We start from the raw sequence: 6650 nt of genomic DNA, 5'->3' as shown, positions 1-6650 counted from the left end.
ACACACATACACACGCATACACACACATACACACGCATACACACACAGATACACAGATACACACACATACACACACAGATACACACACACACACATACACACAGATACACACACAGATACACACACACACACACACATACACACACACACACACCCCCGGGATATTTTTCTGGTTTCCTTCTTCCAGAGAGTGTGGGACTTGTATTCCATGTTCCCTCCTGCAAATTCTCCAATGAGACCAGCTGCATTCATTGGGTCCCGGATGGCCGCGCTGCTCTCTCCCCGCCCTGTGTCCTGCCCTCAGATGAGAGGCTGGCAGGGCTGCTGCAGGGGTAGAGAGTGAACGCAGGGTGGCTAAGCCCTGGTCCCCGTGAGGGACAGCGACATAGATGGGAGCTGCCGTCTGAGCCGGAAGCTGTGGACATTGTCCTTGTGTGGGTCCAAGCAAAGTGGGTGGCGTGTGTATTTTGTGAACATGTGATCCGCTTCCTGGTGCAGACCAGGTCTCCCCGGAGGGACCTTCCTGAGCTGAGCTGCCCGGGGCGCCTGTCCCTGGATGTGAGCTGCCTTGGTTGTAGCTTGGTGGGGGGACCTTTCCTGGATCTGTTGGTTCAGCATGATGACAGGTGTTTTCCTATGGCAGGATGCTGGAACCACACCAACATCCCTAGAGTCTTCTCCCCAGTGTCTCTGAAAGGAAGCCTGGGTTCCTGGTGGTGCTCCCCTCCACGTGTGCTCACCCGCCTGGATGGAGGCAGCCCGGGGAGTGGCTGAGACTCTTGGCAGAGACCTGGGGACATTCTGTTCTCATTGGCAGCCCTACCCTGAAGAATAACAGACTCCCAAATATCACACAGGCTGCAGATACTGCCCAGCCCCGAGGATGCCATGACCAGGCTGGGGCGCTCCCGTGCCCATTATCCAGAGGTAATTTTTGCTCACTTATTTATAAGCCACACATCCTTTTCTACCCAACCAAACATAAGAATATCAAAAGGGAAAGCTTGGCTTGCGTGGACGTTATTAATCTAAAAGTGTTTAAACGTTTCTCCTGAATGTTGGAGTGACCGCTTGCATACATCTGTTGTGTTTTGGCTGTGTGCATTGCTCCTCCTGGTCAGAGACCCCATCTCTTCCGCCCTCTCCCTTAGCCCAGGAGGGCTGAGCCAGGCCCTCCCCACCCAGGCCCAAGGGCAGATGCACCTGAGCCATTGCCCGCCATGGTTGATACGGGGCGGGGCTGATTTCCCAACCTGGACCCCTGAGACCCAGTGCCCTTTGCTGCGAGTCTCTGGGAAGGGGTTTTGGCAGGCGGAGGGGATGGAAGTTAACAGTGCTGTGGCCACCTAGAAAAGCCGTCTCGGGACTGAGACCAACTGCCGAGGGAGGAAGGACCACGAGATGGGGGGGCCGGGACGGGGTGAGTACCTGCAGCCGGTTCCACCTGCGCTTCTCAGCTGTGCGCCTCAAGGAATTTGCTCTCGCTTCAGCTAATTCGGGTTGAATTTCTAGCGTTTCACATACAGGATCTAGACTCATGCACAATTGCATTAATACGTTGGTGTTTGATAAACTAGGGTTGAAGGAGTTCCATCAGTGAAGAGAGAAGCCGCGTGGCCTGAGGATGCAGGGCACTGGTCATCTGGACACGAGCCATTTCTTAGCATCATGCGATTTTAGAAGCATGTTCTTACTCTGCCAGGGCCCAGGGATGGGTGAGGCTCTCCTGTTGGGATACCGTTTCACCAGCAGAGATTAGTTGGAGAATGTGTGATTTTTTTTCCCCCTTTGGAAATAATTTCTTCTTCTTTTTTTTTTTGATAGAGTTTCTTTCTGTCATCCAGGCTGGAGTGCAGTGGTATGATCATAGCTCACCGCAGCCTCGACCTCCTGGGCTCAAGTGGTCCTCCCACCTCAGCCTCCCAAGTAGCTGGGACTATAGGCACGCACCACCGTGCCTGGCTAATTTTTAAATTTTTGGTAGAGACGGGGTCTTTCTATGTCACCCAGGCTGTCTCAAATTCCTGAGCTCAAGCGCTCCTTCTGCCTCAGCCTCCCGAAGTGCTGGGGTTACAGGCGTGAGCCACCGCACCCGGCAGGAGTAATTTCTCAGTGCATCTCTGACGGGGAGGTTAATGAGGAAAGGACACCTGGTTTGAAGGCTTCTCCGTGTCTGTCCGTGGGCGCTGCTGATCTGAGCCAAGGCACCATTCCGCAGGCATGCCTGAAATGACTCCCGTGGCTGTCGTGGTGCCATCTGGAGAGCATTTGCTCACTGTAACGGTCCCGTCACACTTGTCTGATGAGGATCTGTTGGTTGACTTTGACAGTGATAAATGAACACAGCCTATCTGGGTGTTTTTGCACTTACAGTTTGGGGGTTTGAAGTGCCGGCTAGAAGCTGACGGAGTATGTGTGTGCAAGTGTGCGTGCAAATGTGTCTTGCTTGTGTGCAAGAGTGTGTGTTTGGAGAATTGGATTTGAAAATTCTAGCTCAGCTCTTTGGGGTCGTGTTTGATCTGAACTCAGTGAAAGGCAGAGGGCCCCAGACTTTCCTGGGATGATGGGAGCTGGGCACCCCGGATGAGGCTCAGGTGTGAGTAGGAGTGGGGTGGGCCACTGAAGAGAAGACAGAGTGGGTCTGTAGGGCCAGCCCGAGGTACCCACAGTGGTGGGTCTGCAAGCTGATTTGGGGGGTGGCGTTTTATACCTGTAGTCACTTTCTATTTTAGATAGGATTTCACCTTCACACTTATAGAAACTGCCAAGAAGAACGCCGCCACTCAGGTTTATCTGGTAGAATAAGCCGTTTGAACAAAGGTCTGGAGGTTGCACAATCCTGTGTCATTCTGGATTTGTCTTGGGGTTGGGAGTCAACGATACTTCTTGTGCCGTCATTTCTCCGGCCGTGTGAAGTTACCACCTCGTGAATGGTAATAAGTTAGTGTGTCTAAATGCACTTTGAAATCCCAGAATAAAAAAGGCCAGGCCCTGTCTTTTTTCCTTCTCTAAGCACCATCCTTGCTTGGCAGAGACACGGCTGCGCTTCTCGGGCTCTGGGGCAATGTTCTGCTTATAATATTTCAAGAGGTTCAAAGCGTGCCGGCCTCGTGCTCCATGAGAGCCTTGCCCTGGGTCAGCAGGGGCGGCTGGGCTTGACTTGAAAATTCCCACAGGGCCCGAGGGAAGACCAGAGCGAGAGGGAGGAGTGTGTGGAGCCCTATGTGGCCTGTGATGTCAGGGTGGCATCCAGGCCCGCCTGGATGGGGGAGGGAGACAGCAGAGCTGCTACCTGCTCACCCTAGACCCAGGGGCTCAGGGAGGAGCGGCCTTCCAGCCTGTCTCCTGCCCCTGGCTGGAGTTCATCTTGTAGGCATATTTGGAATAGGAACCTTGCAAATGCTTTCTTCACTCGTTTAAATAATAATGATGAGAATATGGCTGTGGGGGGCGGCTTATGCCTATAATCCCACCATTTTGGGAGCCCAAGGCAGGAGTATTGCTTGAGCGCAGAAGTTCAAGACCAGTCTGGGCAACATAGTGGGACCTGGTCTTTACAAAAGCTAAAAGAAAAAGGCGTGCATGGCGGTATGCACCTGTAGTCCCAGCTACTTGGGAGGCTGAGGTGGGAGGACTGCTTGAGTCTGGGAGGTCAAGGCTGCTGTGAGGCATGATTGCACCACTTCATTCCAGCCTGGGTGATAGAGCGAGATCCTGTCCTAAAAAAAAAGATGTATTTTATCATTAGAAGGCCATCCTGTTTAGGAGAGTGGGTTTCTCATAAGAAAAAAAAAAGGTTGGCCGGGCACAGTGGCTCAAGCCTGTAATCCCAGCACTTTGGGAGGCCGAGACAGGCAGATCACAAGGTCAGGAGACCGAGACCATCCTGGCTAACATGGTGAAACCCTGTCTCTACTAAAAAATACAAAAAAACTAGCCGGGCGAGGTGGCAGGTGCCTGTAGTCCCACCTACTCGGGAGGCTGAGGCGAGAGAATGGCGTGAACCTGGGAGGCGGAGCTTGCAGTGAGCTGAGATCCAGTCACTGCACTCCAGCCTGGGTGACAGAGACTCCGTCTCAAAGAAAAAAGAAAAAAAAAGGTTAACCTTCTAAGTCTATTTTCTTGGGTGAATTGCGGTGGTGGTAATGGTTTTAATTGGTGTTAATTTCAATTCTTTTAAAAGTTGTGGTTAAAATATATGCAACATAAAATGTACCCTCTTCACCATTTTTAAGTGAACAGTTCAGTGGCATTAAGCACATTCAGGTTGCCTGCCACCATTACCACCATCCATTTCCAGAATTCTCTCCACGTAGCAAAACTGAAACTCTGTCCCCATTAAAACACTAGCTCCCCATTCCCCACTCCCCGCCCAGCCCCTGGCACCAACCATTCTACTTCCTGTCTCTGGATTTGACTAGGGACCTCCCATGAGTGGATTTGTGCAATATTTGTCCTTTTGTGTCTGGCTACTTCTATGCAGCGTAATGTCTTCAAGGTTCACTCATGTTGTAGTCAGAGTCACCTTCCTTTTTAGGGTTGAGCGATACCCCATTGGATGGACAGACCACATTTCATCCATTTACCCACGCACAGACCCCTGGGTGGCTTCCATCTCTCGGCTCTTGTGAATAACGCTGCTGTGAATGCTGGCGTGCAGATACCTCTTCGAGTCCCTGCTTTTTTTTTTTTTTTTGAGAGGGAATCTCGCTCTGTCGCCCGGGCTGGAGTGCAGTGACGCGATCTCAGCTCACTGCAAGCTCTGCCTCCTGGGTTTACGCCATTCTCCTGCCTCAGCCTCCCCAGTAGCTGGGACTACAGGCATCCGCCACCTCGCCCGGCTAATTTTTTGTATTTTTGGTAGAGACAGGGTTTCACCGTGTTAGCCAGGGTGGTCTTGATCTCCTGACCTCGTGATCCACCCGCCTCAGCCTCCCAAAGTGCTGGGATCACAGGCGTGAGCCACCGCGCCCGGCCGAGTCCCTGCTTTTAATTCTCTGGGCCAGGGTCCTCAACCCCTGGGCGATGGACCGATACCGGCCTGTGGCCCCTTAGGGACCGGGCTGCAGGGCAGGAGGTGAGCGGCAGGGTGAGTGGCATTCCTGCCTGAGTCCTGCCTCCTGTCAGATCAGCAGCGGCATTAGATTCTCATAGGAGCAGGAATCCTACTGTGAACATTGCACACCAGGGTTCTCCATATGACAGTCTAATGCCTGATGATCTGAAGTGGAACAGGTTTTTGTTTTTTTTTTTCCAGTCTCGCTCTTTCACCCAAGCTGGAGTGCAGTGGCACGATCTTGGCTCACTGCAACCCCTGATTCCTGGGTTCAAATGATTCTCCTGCCTCAGCCTCCCAAGTAGCTGGGATTACAGGCGCCCGCCACCATGCCCAGCTATTTTTTTTTATTTGTTTATTATTATTATTTTTTTTTGAGGTGGAGTCTTGCTGTCACCCAGGCTGGAGTGCAGTGGTGCAATCTTGGCTCAGTGCAACCTCCACCTCCTGGGTTTAAGCCATTCTTGTGCCTCAACTTCCCAAGTAGCTGGAATTATAGGCGTGCACCACCACACCCGGCTAATTTTTATATATTTAGTAGAGGCGGGGTTTCGCCATGTTGGCCAGGCTGGTCTCACTCCTGACCTCAGGTGATCCACCCGCCTTGGCCTCCCAAAGTGCTGGGATCACAGGTGAAACCAGTCCCTGGTGCCAAAAAGGTTGGGGGCCATGGCTCTGGAGTATATGCCTAGGAGTAGGAGTGTGGGGTCATGTGGTAATTTATCTTTAATTTTTGGAGGAATTGAATTTCAATTCTTATTATTACCAAAAATACTTAAAATTCTTACAAGTGGCGTGGGCAAGTAGCACACAGTCGGGACTCTGCAGCCGAGTTTGCCTCCTTGAATCCACACACAAGCACAGGAACGAACACAGAACTGCTTCCTTCCCGCTGGGTCTCTAGCGGACAGGCAGGTATGCTGAGGGAGACACCGTTCTCAAACTCCAGGCCAGGGTGGTTTCCGGAGGGTCCACCGGTGGGCTCATCTCTTCTCCCTCAAGTCATAGATGATGCCTTTTAAAGAAAGTGACACCAGCCAGGTGTGGTGGCTCATGGCTGTAATCCCAGCACTTTGGGAGGCCGAGGCAGGCTGATCACCTGAGGTCGGGAGTTGGACACCAGCCTGGCCAACATGTTGAAACCCTGTCTCTATTAAAAATACAAAAATTAGCTGGGTGTGGTGGTGGGCACCTGTCATCCCAGCTACTCAGGAGGCTGAGGCACGAGAATCACTGGAGCCTGGGAGGCAGAGGTTGCAGTGAGCCAAGATGGCGCCACTGCACTCCAGCCTGGGCAACAGAGTGAGACTCTGTCTCAAAAACAAACACAAAGTGCCAACCTCTGGGCTGTCCCCTCCTGGCCTGCCTTGTTCCTGGGCTCACTGGAGTCCTTCACTCTGTGGCACTGGCCTCAGCCAGCACCAAGGCTGAAAGAGCCCATTCAGAGGCCAGAAAGAAACGGTTAGGCTCGGAAACTGTGGGCCAGGCCAAGACAGAGAGATTCTGAGGCATGGCTCTGGAATGGGTTTTTCCGCCTACAGGCAGTCCAGGACGACGGCGTTGGGAGATGGCTGGGTGGAGAGTCTCTCAGGAC

This window comes from Piliocolobus tephrosceles, chromosome 8, assembly GCF_002776525.5.
Source record: "Piliocolobus tephrosceles isolate RC106 chromosome 8, ASM277652v3, whole genome shotgun sequence".
In the NCBI taxonomy this organism is placed as follows: Eukaryota; Metazoa; Chordata; class Mammalia; order Primates; family Cercopithecidae; genus Piliocolobus; species Piliocolobus tephrosceles.
Note: the sequence above shows the minus strand (reverse complement) of the source record.